Genomic DNA, 18,106 nt, shown 5'->3' with positions numbered 1-18,106 from the left:
CAGCGCTCCTGTGTTTTGCCATTGGGAGAAACACCCTTGTGAGCAGGTCTCAGCCCTCCAGCAAGGTTAGATTACCTCCAGCCCTGGAGCGTTAAAGCTAAGCAGACTTTTCTACCCCTTTTCTTATCCTTCCCTTCCTCTCACTTTGCTGCCACAAGCAAAATAGAAAGTAGCTATTTCCACTGATAGAATAAAATAATTACTGACTGTGGAATGGCAATATTCAATTTTGCCTACAATGTTGAGGAACCTTGAGGTGTTTCTTATCAGAAGGCATATTCTAAGAAATAATAATAAATTATTTGACCATAAATGTCACATTTATCTAAAGATAAAACCTAGCAAAGCAAAGCAAAAAAAAAAAAAAAAAAAGTTGAGTCTTCTTTATTGCAAATAAATGGAATTACCATAATCCTATTCCTCTCATTTAACAAAACAAAAAAAAGTTTTTCTAACTATATTTCTTGATCTAACAGAGGTGATATCTCTCTTTACAAGTTTGCTTTTACTTTGTATTCTGATACCATGTCTTTGCACTTGACTCTGGAACAGCTGGAGTAACTTCTGCTACTTGTAGCCATCATTCTAGCTGCGGTGACACACTCAGTTTCTTAGATGCATTCATTTATAGCCATATTTAATCACCTTTTCCAGGAATAATCAGACTGGCATGTTACCTAACTAAAATGTAGGCATATGCTTTAAGTTTTGGTTACCTTTACTCACATGCATGGGCATGCCTGTATTTTCGCCATGTAATAAGCATGCCATATGACTGTACAAGGTTGGGACATTAATTTTCTTACTCTCGCAGTGAAGTATTATGGTGATTGTTGTTGCTGGGTTTTTTGTTTCCTTTTTTTTTTTTTTAATGATTGGGTGTGTATCCATCTTTCACTAGAAAACAACTGTGTTTTGGTTATGAGTGTTATTGAAGATGAGAAGGAGGCAAACTCTGTATCCTAGAAAGAGAGGGAAAGAAAAAGCTATGGGCCAAGTTAATTGTTCTGGTAGGCTGGATCACTCCATAGACTGCCTATTGAGTACCTGGGATTCATAGGATCAAAGGAGTGATTTTGAAGAGACAAGTTAAGAATTTCATGCAACATGTAGATGTAAAAACTGGACAGGATTTCTTTCCTCTGATAATGATTAGAATATTTTAAATAGCTGTGAAGTGTCTTGCATGGTTTCTGTAAGGATATCAAAGATTATTTGGTTCCTAGCATTTCAACATCAGCTGAGTTTTGTTGTAATTAGGAAAGTGGTGATTAAGTGGTAACTTCATTGTTTAATAAGAATCTGATGCTTTGTGTCATTTATAGTACATAAGTCTAGTGCTAACTTCAGAATGCACAATGCAGATTTTTCAATTCCAATAGATATTTAAATTATGTACGATTTGATTATTTCCTCATTCTTGTAACTACCTAAATATACAAGAAGTCTACAAGTGTAGGCTTAACACGATGTCAAACTGATGTTTTCTTCTTTATTCTCTATTCTATTGCTAACACTGTATATCGCTTTTTGACAAGTAGTGAGCACTGAGCTGATGTTTTCCAAAAACTGTCTGCTCAAAGACATCTCTACTAAGTGGGTAAGAGTCTGTCATTATGCACATACAGTTAGCAGCTCCAGCAAGAGCAGGAAAGAAAGAGCATCAAAAGGTGGTTTTGGAAGCAACATCCCTCCGTTCTCTCTGTTCTGAGTTACTTCCTTGACCTTGGACAAAAGGAGGTAGCAAGGAGGAAGTGTCTTTGGGGTTGCCTGGTTCTGTTGCTGCTTCTGTTGGCTGAAGCACTGGCAGAAACATTGATTGAAAGAGTTGTCTGCTGTGAGGGCAAAGGATTGTGCTTCGTGCCACTAGCACGTCTGTTGCCCTGGTATGCTCCTGTACTGGACAGACTGAGCGCAGCTGGGCCCAGCGTTAGTTCCGTGACTGGTGCTGGTGGCTGCTGCCTTCTGCCTGAGCAGCCTCATACCATTTTTTCTTCACCCATTCTCTGGGTAGGTAGCTCTCGCCAGCTGCTTTTGCTCTTCCACTGATCTCCAAATCTCTATAGACTACCCATACTGTCAGCATCTCGCCTCTGACTTCTTGGCTGATGTACTTGCTAAGACACTCTCCATGATATTTGAAAAGTCACGGCTGTCAGGTGAAGCTCCTGATGACTGGAAAGAGGGAAACTTTGCACCCATTTTCAAAAAGGGTAGGAAGGAGGTCCCTGGGAACTACTGACCTGTCAGCCTCTCCTCTGTGCCTGGGAAGGTCATGGAACAGATCCTCCTAGAAGCTATGCTAAGGCACATGGAGGACAGGGAGGTGATCTGAGACAGCCAGCACGGCTTCACCAAGGGCAAGTCCTGCCTGACCAACATAGTGGCTTTCTATGATGGAGTGACTACATCAGTGGGTAAGGGAAGAGATACGGATGTCATCTGTCTGGACTTCTGTAAGGCCTTTGATACGGTCCCCCACAGCATCCTTTTCTCTAAACTGGGGATAGACAAATTTGATGGGTGGACTGTTCAGTGAATGAAGAATTGATTGGATTGTTGTATCCAGAGGGTAGTGATCAATGGCTCGATGTCCAGATGGAGACCAGTGATGAGTGGTGCCCCTCAGGGGTCCGTGCTGGGACCAGTACTGTTTAGTGTCTTCATCGATGACAGTGGGATCAAGTGCACCCTCAGAAAGTTTGCAGATGACACCAAGCTGAGCAGTGCAGTTGACACACCTGAGGGATGGGATGTCATCCAGAGAGATCTAGACAAGCTGGAGAGGTGGGCCTGTGAGAACCTCATGAGGTTCAACAAGGCCAAGTGCAAGGTCCTACACCTGGGTCAGGGCAACCCCCGATATCAATACAGGCTGGGGGATGAAGGGATTGAGAGCAGCCCTGTGGAGAAGTACTTGGGGGTACTGGTGGACGAAAAGCTGGACATGAGCCAACAATGTGTGCTTGCAGCCCAGAAAGCCAACCGTATCCTGGGCTGCATCAAAAGAAGCGTGCCCAGGAGGTCAAGGGAGGTGATTCAGCCCTTCTGCTCCGCTCTGGTGAGACCCACCTGGAGTCCTGCATCCAGCTCTGGAGCCCTCAGCACTGGAAGGACATGGACCTGTTGGAGCAGGTCCAGAGGAGGGCCACAAAAATGGTCTGAGGGCTGGAGCCCCTCTGCTGTGAGGACAGGCTGAGAGAGTTGGGGTTGTTCATCCTGGAGAAGAGAAAGCTGCCGGGACACCTTATTGTGGCCTTTCAGTAATTAAAAGGGGCTTATAGGAAAGATGGGACAAACTTTCTAGCAGGGCCTGTTGCGACTGGGCGAGGGGTAACTGTTTTAAACTAACCATTTTTAAGTCAATAAATTGTTAAGCCATAAAACTGTCTGGATGGCCGAGCCCAGAGAGTTATGATGAATGGAACTAAATCCAGTTGGCAGCTGGTCACAAGTGGGATTCCCCAGGGCTCAGTTTTGGGGCCAGTCTTGTTTAACGTCTTTATCAATGATCTGGACGAGGCGATAGAGTGCACCCTTGGTAAGTTTGCAGACAACAGCAAGTTGGGTGTGAGTGTCGATCTGCTCGAGGGTAGGAAGGTTCTGCAGAGGGACCTGGACAGGCTGGATCAATGAGCGGAGGTCAGTTATTTGAGGTTCAACAAGGCCAAGTGCTGGGTCCTGTGCTTTGGTCACAGCAACCCCATGCAACGCTACAGGCTTGGGGAAGAGTGGCTGGAGAGCTGCCTGGCGGAGAAGGACCCGGGGGGTGCTGGCTGACAGCCGGCTGAGCATGAGCCAGCAGCGTGCCCAGGTGGCCGAGAAGGCCAACGGCATCCTGGCTTGTATCAGGAATGGTGTGGCCAGCAGGAGTAGGGCAGTGATCGTGCCCCTGTACTCGGCACTGGTGAGGCCGTACCTTGAATATTGTGTTCAGTTTTGGGCCCGTCACTACAAGAAGGACATCGAGTTGCTGGAGTGTGTCCAGAGAAGGGGAACGAATCTGGTGAAGGGTCTGGAGAGCAAGTCTTGTGAGGAGAGGTTGAGGGAACTGGAACTATTTAGCCTGGAGAAGAGGAGGCTGAGGGGAGATGTTATCGCTCTCTACAACTACCTGAAAGGAGGTTATAGCAAAGTGAGTGTTGGTCTCTTCTCCCAAGTTAGTAGTGATAGGACAAGAGGAAATGGCTTCGAGCTGCATCAGGGCAGGTTTAGATTGGATATTAGGAAAAATGTCTTCGCTGAAAGAGTGGTCAAGCATTGGAAGACATGTGAAGACATGGCACTTCAGGGCATGGTTTAGGAGGCATGGTGGTGTTGGGTCGACGGTTGGACTTGATGATCCTAGAGGTCTTTTCCAACCTTAATGATCCTATGAGTCTGTGATTCTATGATTCTTGTGCACTTGGCAGAGCATGGGAGGCTGGGAAAGTCCTTGACTACTGTAAGCGCTACTTAGCAACAACTAAAACATCTCCACATTATCAGCACTGGTTTTAGCACAAATGCAAAACATAGCTCCATACTAGCAACTGTAAAGCAAGTTAACTCTATCCCAGCCAAAACCATGGCAGCAGTAGTTCAGCAGCTTTGTGTTTGGGTAGAAAATCTTTGGCCCTGGCAATATGTTATTTCCAAATGACCTGCCCATTCTAGATCTTCCTTTGCTGAACAACAGGAAGTTCTGACCCTCAGAAGTTGTGCTGACATGTGACGTCCCTGGAATCTTCTAGGAAAAGCTTATTTTATAGAGATCTTTTAGCACCAAAATAGATACATCTGACTCTCTCTCCTTTCTTTTTACCATTTTTATTTTTAAAGTTCACCTGTTCTTAAAAACTCATCGAAATTACGAGCTCTGACTTAGTCCTCTTGTCAGTTGCAACATGAACAGCATCAGTTTGAGATGATTACTCATCCAGAGACTGTTGCTGTAAGGTTTGTTTCTGGTCTGAAAACATTGTTGCAAACACAAAGTTCTGAGCCACTTTTCTGCTACCGCCTGGGGTGGTACTCTTGTCCTTCTGGAGCAGTAAAGGCTGTTCAAAAGCAGCATGTATACTGAAGGTTGGTAGGAGATATTTCCGTACACAGTGCAAGATGGCACTAGTTCTTAAAAAATGTATTGCAGCCCACAACTCAGGAAGGAAAGTCTTGATGCTGTCCGTCTGGCTGATTGTCAAAAGTTTTCCAAACATTCAGGTCTTTATTTTGCCTTGATTTTTGAAAAAGGTCTGCACTGGTTTTGAAACATTAGATTAATTTGGTTCTTTAAATTAGGTGAGACACGCTGAGGTGCAAGTGTATCGAGCGTGAAAATAGGCAGCAAGCCCTTTTGCTGCAGCACAACACTGTAGCTCATTTCTGAATATTGAATGTAAATATCAGATGCATTTGGTTAAGTTTAAACAGTTTGCCAAGAGCTGCATTTGCTGTGCCTTCAAGAGGCTGAGGGGATATAACACTGTTCTGTGACACAGGAGTTGCTGCAGAAGAGAAGGTGGAAGAAGCTGTTTGATTGAATCACATGCTGATCTGGGTTATAATTTTTTCTTAAGTATTAATTTCTGGGTAAAATGACAGAGATGATTATGACAGAATAAATAGGCTAGTTCTTTAATTTAATTTCAGTCATCTAGGTTATCCTTCTTAAGCTGGATCAAATCTGTGTTGTTTGCACTGGTTGCTTAGCTTGTCCTAGCAATGAATGAAGACAAAGACTATGTTCTGATTCTTTTCAAATCTATCAAGAGTTTTACAAAGATTGATCAGTAGATTGTTCTGATATGGCGGATGTTGCTGTTGTGCTCAGAGAGCCTCCTCAGAAGGAGGTATCTTTCTTCTATTTGTGAGATGACCCAGGGAAAGTGAGCAGTTGGGTCTTTGCCCTGTGGGCCACCATCTGCTGACCTTAGATGTCTCATACCTCCTAGTTGCCATATGAAGCCTCCAACAATGAAGAAACATGGGCTAGGATATCTAGAGTTTTAAGATAACTTGCAATTACTTCACCTTCACCGTGTCTGGGCTTGGCCATGCAGTAGCTAACTTGCTGCTTAATTTCAGGCAGTTGGTAAAACAGACCTCATGAAGCAAGTGCCTAATGCATCTTCATACATCACTGGAGAGAATCAGGTGCCTCTCAAGGCCTCCAGAGGGAGATCCTGTCTGCTTAACTAAAGTGTTCAACCTTAAGCAGACAAGAACTTTTAGAAGTCCTGAGCATCGTCTACCTCTTTCCATAGTCTCTGTAACAAAGAGAAACACCTTAGAAGGAGTAGTTTATTGCATGTCTAAAATTAGGTCCTTAAGAAGAGCATGCTGGCTAGCTGTAATTATATGCGATTTTTGGAAGCCATGTACTGGTCACCTGAAGTTGCTTCTAGTTGTCATAACTGCTGAAAGTGAGAAAAGACTACCTGAACACATTTATCACTCAAGCTGAAAAGTCAGAGGACTTGTGCCTGTGTTTTCCATGATCTTAAAGTTGTGCTTCAGCTTGAAATCTTAAATATTGCTGGTTACTTTTTCACTTTCAGTCACTATTGCGTCAAGAGATTATACTGGTATTTAAGTCTGGCTTTGCAGGGGAAAAGTTTGGAAGCTTCTTTAAAAAAGAATCCTTTAGAATAAGGATCGAGAAACAAAGAACATAAACAATAGGTAAGCTGGATTTGGGAGATAACTAGCTATCCAGGGCACTTTTCTTTAATCTGTATAGATCTTTTAAAGTAATCTCCAAGTGGCAGGCTTTGGCTACTCTGGCTAGATTTCTTTCACACACAGATAAACCCCCAAAGTTTCCAGTTTCTCCAGAAGACTTCCACTTTCCCTTCATATCCCAGGTCTTCCCTGTGCATCTTCTGTTTTATAACTCTTTTTCTCCGAGGGCTGCTGAAATTGTCTGTGCTTTAGACATGCCAAATAAGGCATGTCTAGTTGGGAAGATACCATATTCAGTGGGAAGCAGGGGTGAGGATGCATGAGCCTGGAGAGGAAAAAGCAGGGGGGAAGGGTGAGGGGGATGTATTCTTGACCTTAGGTAGCTGGTGCTAAGAGGTAGCTTATTGTGTTGAAGCACAGACAGAACTAGAGTTTGTGGATGGGAAGGAGGGGGCAACGAGGAGGGAGGAGGAAGCTGAGGCAACGAGGGGGGAGGAGGAGAGAGCAGCATCTCTATCTTTCTTTGCAGACCACGCTGCGGGGAGGCTCATGCTTCCCTAATATCCATCACTCCCTGCTTCCAACGTGGTCACAGACAGAGCAACAAAGAGGGTCTCAGAGGTAAGATTCTTGCAACTTGCAAAGCAGTATCGTATTCCAGAATAAGGAGAAGCAGTGGCAACAATAATACAGAGAAAAGATTATCAGCACCTGGGAATGCTGAGAGGCGGCAGGGGGGTAACTGGAAGCCCAGGTCCCCTGAAGGCTGAGGAAGTGTTGGCAGCCGCCGCAGCAGCAGCAGCAGCAAGCAAGAACGGAGTAAGAGGGGAGCAGATCAGGTCCGAGAGGGATCAGGATACCAGCTAGGGAGATTCAGCAGTGGGCAGTTTGTGTCCCAACTGCCTGTGTAGAGAGAGGAGAGAATAGGGTAGAGCTATGAAAGCAAATACTCTGATACCTCATTACATTGAAATACATGGCTAAATAAGGCTTAACAAAATACATGAACGGTTTATTTACCTGAAATGTAGTTCTGGAGTGAACAAAACAATTCATTAATTTGTGCATGTCGGAAGAAAAAAATCTAAGTGAAAAGCAAAGCTTAAGTCTGCATAGTGTTTCAACTTTTTAATGTGAAAGTTTGATTTTTTGTTTTAGGACAATGTTTCAGTTCAAAAATGCATTTAATAGCAAGAAGGAGGAAAAAAGGGGAAACACCCAAATGAAATTTTTTTTTTTTTAGTCCAAGTGGGCTGTTTGACCATTATTGTAAGAAAATACGTCATACCAAAACAAAGTATGCTTATTGACCTGACAAATACTGTTTAATTTAATTTAGAAAAAAAAGAACAACATAATTTTGCACCGGCCTGATATGAAATTTATAATTATGTTTGATTCATCCATTCAGCCTAAAAAATCAGCAATTTGGTTAGGTGTATTTATAAAGTGAATTGTTTATTTTTAGTTGCAGATACTGGAATCTTAGATGAAGGAGACAGAAGATATAGCATTTATGCATTGGAGAAATTGATGCTTGCTTTTTTCTTGTGCTTTGTCCCATTTATTTTACTTTTTGAGGTATGAGCTACCTTGGTTTTGACCTAACACCTCATAGACCCTTCTGAAAAGTATTAACTAATAATGGCAGTAATGCCAGTGTTTGTTGTTAAACATGTTGAACTAACTGCAAAGAAAATGAACAGTGGCTTTTATGTCTAATGAACAAATGTCTTTAGGATTTAATGTCTTCTCCCCGCCCTATGAAACACAGATTCAGTTTCCAAAAGTGGACATTCTGGAATATTTGTGCTTACCTGGAAATTTCTGTGTTTTCATCTCCACACTAGGTAGCTAAAATAGCAGTAGTGAGCTGATTTGGTGTGTGAATGAGGAAGTTAGAACCATTCTCTGCTGCCTTGAGGAACCTGGAGATGGTGGACCTGATTTTGATTTTCTTTTTCATGAGTGTAAATTTAATGGTACAAGTGTCTATGGGATCACCATCAGGTTCTGTACTGGTCTGCTTCATCATTGCCCCATTTTTCTTCTATAAGAGAGAAGAGCCACACTACAGCAATGGGCTTTTCTTTCACCAGTTTTTACAATGATGTTAATTGCTATTTCAGGGCTTGCAGTACTGTTATTGTTTTAAAACAATAACAGTCTGACTTTGGTCACCTTATCTGGTGTGGTAGTTGTCAGCTCTAGCTTTAAAACTGATTTCAGTCAGTAGAGAATCAGGGGTTTTATTAGAAAAGAAAAACCAAAATAACTTCTATTTGTGCCAGCTTCCCCCCTTGCTTATACAACTTCACAACTTGTTGTTTTTTATTTTCTTTTGTTTGTTTTGTTTTATCTTTTGGTTTGCTAACTGCAGGAATGCCTGATATAGTTTTGAAATCTCTTGTTCTGTCTTGTCCTTAATGTACAGCTGTTTAAGTAAACCTGAAATGAATTGCGGCCTTAAAAGTGATCTTTTGGTTCCTTGGAAAAACTGAACTTAATACATAGAAAATGGCTTCTTTTTATTTTTCGTATTTGACTACAGTTTTGATTGTCTGTGTCTCCTGCTAAAGAATGGGAATGTTCTCACTTCGGAAAGGCTTAACTGTGTATTGTGTGCATAAAAAAACAATAACAAAACAAACCTAACACAAATCTACCACTGCAGGTAAATTTCATTTGAAGCTAACATTCTTTTCTACTTGGACAGTAGTTAGCTATTGTTCTGTTAAAACAACCTTCTATGAACTGTATTGTTCTTTAAGTTTATATGGGCTGGATGCAAAGCGCCCTGAAGTCAGGAAGAGACATTCCATTGACTTCAAATGGCTTTGGATCAGGCCTGTCACGTGAGATTAGCTCCTGACAGAAGATCTTATAAGCACAGGCGCAAAACAGAATGATTTAGGGACAGAATTTCACTTATGCCATGGGTGTTTTTGCTTTGTGAACATCTGTTAGGCACAATGTTTTTGAAGCAAGTCCTCTTTTATTTTGTGTTGAAAATGTCTGTATTCCTTGGTATTGTGAATAAATAGTTTTGCAGAGTTTTTCTTCTAATTTAGGTCTCATCTATTGTCTATTTGTGTCTATGTTTAAAGAATTTGTTAAGGGAATCTGTCTTTGGATACAACAGTTCAGAATTTCTCAGGTGAGATTTTATAACCTCAATAATATTATGCATAATATTCACAAAGTTAAAGAAAGAGTTTTCTAATGTGAAATAGCAAGACAATGCTTTGAATTCTGTTTTTCTTCTTAAATTGAAACAACATATTCTGTATAAGAAACTAATGGCTTCCATATTTCCTTTTTTAAAAACCCGACACCTGCCCCCCAAAACCCAGTAGACATTGCTTTCTCAGTTGTGAAAGTGGCAGTCAGATTGACATTTGCTGTTTTTCTGCATTTGAAACTTAGGCAACTTAACACAATGTAAAAGCAACCATGAGAAAACCAGTGTAGTTTTGTATAACAAAATAAACCAGGAGCATTCTACAGCACTCGTTATGTAAGGCCAAATTTGGGCTTTCAAAGGTGATTCTTGTTAATAAATGAAAGCTTGTCAGAATTCTAAACACACTAGTGATGCTGGCCATAATTATCTTTAGGAAAAAATTGTCTTTGGTTCTTATTGATTGCGTTCTTCTAATGAATACAAAGTCTGCACGGCGAATGATAATTGATCTGCCATTCCTTTTTTCACCCTCATACAAAATAAAGCATTTACTTACTCTCAGCTGAGATCAGGCACAACCATGGTTTTATTTCATGTGAATAAAAGCTACATGAAGGGGCATAAAAAGCTAGTGTAACTAGCAACAACCAAAATCTACATACAAACATCCCTACTTCCACAAAAACATGGCTGCGTTCATGTTACACACATGCACAGGGAAAGCATGGCATTTTTGACTACATCTGAAAATTCTTTGCTTTTTTCCACTTAGGCTGTGGTTAATGATTCAGTCAGTCTGCAAATCTGACTAACTCTTAAAAACTCCTGTTACAGCAGGAGATCCTGTTATTTATGAAGGAAATTTAAATGTGTCGCTTATGCTGATTTTGTAGATGTTTGTAGTTGCTCCTTTATAATTACACCTAAGGGCTCCAAAGGACATTGGTTTGATTTTCAGCTTGCCTCATTTGCCATTATCCATGTGTTGCCTTTCATGTTTGAATGTCTATGTGGAGAGTAAAGGAAGTCTAAGAAGTAACATCGCCAGTGGTGTATTCCTGAAGAAACAGTAAAAGAAAATTGCCATTTAGACATTGTATCTCTTAGAAAAAAATTGCTGTAAAATATAAACACTGGGTGTTATATGAAGAAATTATCCCTTTTTCTAGCTAAACAGCATAGCAGTACATACGGTGCAATGTATATATTACAGTAAAAACAACAAATTGTATTGTACAATCTGTAATGATGTTGGAGGCACTTTTTACATAATTATGCAGTAGATAGAAATGAAAAAATATTTGTAGAAAGTATATTAGCCTCACAGTCCTGACAAAGAATTGCCATCAAAGATGTGTTTAGAGGTATGAGAATTCATCCTGATACCTAACATTGACTCTTTTAACACTTTTTGTGTTGTTTTAAATGGTTGCGTGCAAAACGTATCCTTGTTTTTAACCTAGCTGTCTTAGTTTTAGAGGTCCTTAGTAGGAAAGTGTGGGGCTAGGTCTTCTGTTAAAGGAGAAAGGAGAAAATAGGTAGATTTTATTTTTGGGGGATGGGAAATTTTTATTTCCACAATCTTTCTTATCCTTTTTCCAAGGATAAACATTTTATTTAAAATAGAAGTAATGGTCTGATCCTGTGAAGTTCTAGTGTCGTTATACAGTGCTTTGAATTGACAAGCTAGTTCCTAATGATTATGACTGCACTTCTGTTATGATTTCATCATACAGGTCCTCATCTACAGGGTGTATGTATCAATGGCAAGAGGACTTGAATGGATATATAGACAGGTCTAAAAGCGATGGCTTTCCTTCTATCAACTAGAGGTTTAGTGCATTTGAAAAGGAAAGGATAGTATTTTCTGACTTTAGTGTAGTTGGAATTAGTAATGGTTTAGGCCCTAATTGTTCAAAACCCATGCACAAATATGCTGTGGAGATACGCCTAGACATATATGTAAAATGGGCTCAATCATTCCTGCCATCCCTGAAAAAGACAGTTGTCATTCCCATTTGAGGAGGAAATGCATCAGGATGCCAGCCAGTTCAGACTTGCTAGAATATATCTGTCTTTGATGAGTGGTTTTCAGATGTATAATTTTATTCAATTAAAAATCTTCTGTCAACAAGTGTATATGTTGCTATACACTTTGTTTTTTCCCCCTTGTTCTGCTATATTGCCACATTTTTTGTCATTTGTCGTCTTTTGTGTAAAGAGGAGCATAGCGTTCATATCAGTGGTAATTATGTCTCTGCTGCTCAGAAGGGCCCTGAAGCAAGAGAGCCTTAAGAAGAAGCAGATAAGCCAAGTCTTGTCTTCTCAGCAGGAGGCAAACGTTTGACCCGATATCCAGCCCCCCAGCTATGATACAAGCATCTTACATGCTTGCAGCGGAGCATTATGGTATATCTCCTGCTTTGAAGTTCACATGATCCCAGAAAAGCAGGAGAGGAATCTCAGTGATGTACTGAAGTGCTCTGCCTCACTGTGGGGTCCCAATTTGAAAGGCCATTTAGAAGGAATATTTCTGAGGCAGTGGCATTAGTCCAACCCCGTGTGTGTGATACGTGGCCCAGTGTGGTGGTAGAGGCTGTTCAATATCAACCAGGCCTACTCAGGCAAGAGGGTGGCTGAGCGAAAAGCAATGAACAGTGCACATTCGGTATTCGGAAGAACTTACAAATACCTGGGAAAGTCCCCTTAAATTCTGTGGAGCAAATCTGGGTGCAGAATCAGAGAGATGGTGTTTGGAAAACTCTGGTCTTCCACTGATACTGTAGTCCATTCTCTTGTGGCGAAGAGGCTTTCACAATGTGAAATGAGGGTGCAGCTCCACAAGGAGAATTTGCTATAGTTTTAATATTGTTGATGGATTATTGCGGAATTTACTGTCCCTTATATAATCTGAGTGTATTGGAAAGTATTTCCTCTTGCCATTTCAAGGGTTTTTTAGAAAGTTAATTTTACAAATTAGTTGAAGATTTATTTTTGTCTAGTGATGCTTGTCTAGGTCTTGCTCAGATTAAAAAAGGAAGTTGTAAGTATCCAGCTTTCAGGGTAGTAAGGTCAGCCTCCTGACATCCTAGTCATGAGTCATAAAACCACCAAGGAAGATTATATTGTGGAGTTTGGTATCGGTAAATCTCTTAGTTCTTACTGCTGAGGAGGATGCTCTGTACTGTTGCTCCAGGTCAGAGGACGTGGCAATGCACAGTTGCTGACAGCTTTGAACTGCTGAGTTCTGAACCACTGGTTAGATCCTTCTGACTTCTGCTGAGTTTTGGTACCAGGCCTCAGAATTCATTGATAAATATTGAGTGTTGCTCTGCAGCCATATGTGGCAGGTTCAGATCACTCTGGTAGATTCCCAGACATTTATCTGTGATGTCAGGAGAACCTGGTAACAGAGTCTCTGAAAAGTCTTTCTTTTTATGTAATACTTGTGGGAGAGCCATCATACCGTACACTTTCGTGCTTATGGAGCTCTTTAGAGGAAACCTGGACACAGGAAAGACGGTATATACAGTAAAGCATTTCTTCTTTCATCTTGTTTTTGAGAAGTCTGTTCTCAAAATGGCAGTGGTTTTTTTTTTCTATATGAAATAGAAGTTGTCCTATAATGTTACTGTATCTTGACCACCTTTGAACAGTCAGCTGTAAATTTCATAAATTCCAAAAATGAGTATTGTAGCTCAGGAAAAGCAACCAGCTTTTTTTAGCCATAGCAATAAACAGCAATACAATTAACAGCAATAAAACAGCAACAAAATTAACAAAAACATGAAATGAGTGAAATGATAGCAACTACTTTTGTTAAAGTATCTTCCACTTGCCTATGCTAGCGGTCTGATCAACATTAGTACCAATATTGCTGCTAAAGTTCACATGGCACCAGCTTGAACCATAGACTATTTCTTTACAAACTGTGCATGCATAAACAAGAAAGAGTTTACAGCCTAAACAGACAACATATGTTATAGATATATGTGTAAGTTACCATGGCTTAGCTGCATGCTGGATCAGCTGCTCTGTCATAGTTACCGATGACTAAAAGCTTTCGTCTGTGAGACTTTAATAAAGAAGTGAGAGACCTTAGGTTACTTTGCACCGAGACTTCACCACAGTCGTTATCTCACAAACTGTGTTTCCAACCTTGTGCTCTAAATTTTTTTATTCTTCTGCCATTTCCTTCCTCTTCTATCAAACCTAATCATAATATTCTTTTCTTTTTTTAAAAAAAGATTCATATACTATAATGTATAAGTACGTTTTGGTACAACTCTTGGTGGGCTGGGACTGTGAAAGTGGGGATTTTTGAAAGGCAAGCTATTAATTTCATGTATTCGTCTACAAGCAATCTTTGCATTGACAGTCCTACATCTTCCAATTTAAGGGTCACATATGGAGGTTTAATACAAAAAGGGCTTCTGGTCAGAAAGATAATGGAAGGACCAACTAGGAAATCAGGCAGCGTTGCTGTTTTCTGGGAAGATGTACTTAGCACTGGCAGCAGAGTAGAAGGGAATTACAGTCAGCTCTCTTTTCATTGGGATTATCCAACAGGCAATGGGTTTGCTGATGCAATATCCGGTGTTAATCATACCAGTTTGGATAGCTATGGTAATGAGGCTCTTTGGTTAATGGACCTGCTAGTCTTTGATGCACCTTTGGCTCCATCACTGATCATTCTTTTTTCTGTTGTGCTCCTACCATATACTTTTATAGCTTAATTCATGTATGTTTTCTATGATCGAGAATATTGTTTCATCTGATTAAGTTTGTGCTCCCTTCTAATCTGAGTAATCAAGCCATAACATCACTATCCATATGGATGCTTTTTGTATGGATGCCATATCTAATGGGCTTCCTTCCCATCCATGTATTGCACATATCAGATTAGATCCATGTTTTTATATACAGTTTCGCTGATTAGTTAAAGTGCATAGAAAATGATAGTATTCTCCAGCTATAATGCAAGTCGTCTACTGAATTTAACACTGCAATATTTTGTAAAAATGATGTGCTTATTAAAAAGCGAGATGATGACTTTATAATCCCTGAAAATGCATAGGTATAACCAAGCATTTGCATTTTTAGCATTATTCCTGTGCCTTAAAGGATCCCTACAATCTCAAAAGGTCCGTTTACCTCTTTCAATTTCACGTGAATTAAAATACTAACATCTGTAAAATCTGAGGTAGTGACTGTGTGTAGTCTCCTAAAGATGTCAGTCTCTGTCTCTTTGTGTGTATCTTGTTTTGTTTTACTCAGTGAGGTTTCCCGACACATTCTGATGTTTATTTCAGTTATTTTCTTTCTGTTATGCAGCCAGCAGTTTATCTGCCCAAGGGGAAAGCCAAAGGCAGCTGAGGGATGCAACTGGGACTACTACTTGGTATGAAAAAGAGTGCAGCCAGTAGGGGAGGGGGCTTCACTTCTCAGTTCATTCCCAAGTTCCAGCCCACTGATGATGTTTGCTGTGTGGTGTTGTCTCTTGGGTTCTCTTTTACAGTAATTCAGTGATTTCTCTCCAGGGCAAAACTTCAGTGTGGTTCTGGAGCTAATTTACTTCAAAGGCTGCGCCTGCTAGGTAATATGGAGGACACAATTACTTAGGACTTAATTCCACACAGTTTTCTAATACTGCTTAAGTAGATCTTGTACCCAGTGTATAATGTAATGCAACATCCCGGTTTGTGTATCCTGTGCTTTTAGTTCCATGGCAAAAAATATTGCTCGGATAAAAGCTGCACTACAGCCTGCACACTAATTGTCTTAAACTGGCTGAGGGAAAAAACATACACAAATAGCTATGTCAGGGCCACAGAGGCCCAAAGACGCTTTGGCCAAGCATCAAATGATGTGAACATGATCCTGCAGTGTGAAAGCAAGCAATTCTCCACCCCTTGGCATAAAGGCCAGGCATCTTTTCCTGGGCCCGATGCTTTTAGCAGTACAAGTGTTAGGTCATGGTGACAGGCCAATCTGTATGTGAAGTAATGTTGTATGGGATGGGAGGAAGAAAGCAAAACTTTATGGTTGGCGCTGTCCTCATTTCAAATTAGCCACACTGCTTCACAGTCTTTTCACTGCTAGGTGGCATTGCTTTTGCGTGCAATTTGGTTTCTTTGGCAATGTGTTTGCTTTCTAAAGAAAAAAGGCTATCCTGAATTCAAGCTAAATTTTACTAACTGTTGGAGTGATCTCTCTCAACTTTGCAAATGAGGTCTTAATCTACAGGGAAAGCTTCCCTGAGGTTTGTTTTTTCCATTGTGTGCTTCTGTCGATCCAGGATGAAATACATTTTTCTTTTTAAGGTGCATCTTTTGATATATCCAGTTAGTAACTGCTTACACAATTGTGTTTGTTAGATTATGTGATGAAAGTCTAGCAACTCCTAATGAAGTTGACACAATGGGGAAAAAATAGCCTGACAAATAGCAGGACTGCAAAGGAATAATCTATTGAATCTTATACCTTCTACCTACATCAGAATTAAGTGTAACTGCAGCCATAGAATTTGCCTACACTCAGGGTCATGTATAAAAGCATGCACATGAAAATCTAGTGTGTTTTATTAAGGCTTTATTCACACACCCTCTTCTGACTGCAACTGCGCTGGCTAAGAAGGTTACTGCCCCTAGTACCTCATTACTGCACTTCTGTCAGAGGTTATCATGGGTGACTCTGCCAGCTGAGCTGCTCCCGTACATGGTTTCTAATCTGCTTTGCTTGAAATGATGGGGTGGTGAAGAACTGTTATTTTAACAGTTTTAACTTTTTTTACTGAAGAGGCTCAGGGATTGCAACTCCATGGGTAAAACTGCCAGGGCAATAATATCCAACATCGGAGCAGTAATGAGCCTCTATAAAAGTGATTGTAATCTTTTCAGTGGATGCTGCCAGAACAGGAAGATTTGTCAATGGCATTATGTGCATTGAATTTATGCCACTGATTTTTTAGTCTTTTGTCATGGGTCAGCCCCAGTCGGCAACTAAACACCACGCAGCTGCTCGCTCACTGACCCCACCCCTGTGGGATGGGGGAGAGAATCGGAAGAGCAAAAGCAAAAAAAAAAACTTGTGGATTGAGATAAGAACAGTTTAATAATTAAAATAAAATAATAATGATAATAATAATCAATATTATAATAATAACAATAATGATAATATAAGGAAAAGGAAAAGGGAAAAAATGGAAAAAACCAGAAACGGTACAACCGCTCACCACCCGCCGACCGACGCTGCCGGTCCCCGAGCCGCGATTGCTGCCTCCCTCCCCCAGTCAGCTCCTCCCAGGTAACGTACTGGGCATGACGTTACATGATATGGAATATCCCTTCGGGATATCCGCTCTCTTGGCTGTGCCCCCTCCCCTCCCGGCTGCTTGTGCACCCGGCAGAGCACGGGAAGCTGGAAAAGTCCTTGGCTAGTACAAGCGCTACCCAGCAACAACCAAAACATTGGTGTGTTATCAGCATTATTTTCATACTAAGTCCAAAGTACAGCACTATGCCAGCTACAATGAAGAAAATTAACTCTTTCCCAGCTAAAACCATGACATCTTTTCATGTTGCTATATAGATATGACCTTGGTTTCATATATATGTTGCCTGTTTGGGTGTAGTTGATGTTATCCGTGGTCAGGATTCAGTTAAATGAAAATGTATACTTTTTTTACCCTGGTTTAGCTTCTGTTTTGCATTCATGCTGGAGCTTCTCAGAGAGCTCTGCACTGATTCAGAGTCAAGTCCCCTGTTCTGTCTAAAGACATGCAATTTATTTTTAAAATAACAAGAGTAATCACTGAGCAAAAATGCCTGGGGTCTGTTTTAGTTCAAAACCCACCAAAACCAATAGGATCAATTCTAACAGCCCTTGTATGGCTATCATATAGATCAGCATTTTGTCTGATAATTTTTTGAATTCTAAAACTTAAAAAAGCCCATCTTTTCCCTTCTCCTTTCTACTATTTTCTGGTATATGCCTTGTTTTTATGGAAGTAAATGAATATAGAGGACAAGAGAGTTTCTAAAGATGGCAAGATTCTTGATCATTTTTGTAACATCTTCTTGGCATTCCCACTGGTACATTAGGACACAAAGCAATTATGAAAAGCAAAAAAAGTCCTTAGTTTATTGGCTAAATTTGGAAAGAATTTTTGACATGGCTGACCATCCTTCAAATAAGATCTTTGTGTCAGAGTGCAGAGGTCAGGGTATAGAAGCCTTGGGATATCAAAAGGTGGTGAGA

The 18,106-nt window shown here is 40.7% G+C and overlaps 1 protein-coding gene across 1 annotated transcript in view; it reads left to right on the top strand.

Annotated features, from left to right (window-relative positions):
- Window positions 1-7,008: 7,008 nt before the first annotated feature.
- GREB1 (growth regulating estrogen receptor binding 1) overlaps window positions 7,009-18,106 on the top strand; it is a 106,415-nt gene continuing 95,317 nt past the window's right edge. Inside the window, exon 1 of the mRNA XM_075086796.1 lies at window positions 7,009-7,284. The gene's annotated coding sequence lies outside the window, so the exon portion shown is untranslated. The remainder of the gene's footprint in view (window positions 7,285-18,106) is intronic.

This window comes from Phalacrocorax aristotelis, chromosome 3 (genome assembly GCF_949628215.1).
Source record: "Phalacrocorax aristotelis chromosome 3, bGulAri2.1, whole genome shotgun sequence".
Taxonomy (NCBI): Eukaryota; Metazoa; Chordata; class Aves; order Suliformes; family Phalacrocoracidae; genus Phalacrocorax; species Phalacrocorax aristotelis.
The sequence above is the reverse complement of the archived record's forward strand: the minus strand, read 5'-3'. Positions and strand labels throughout refer to the sequence as shown.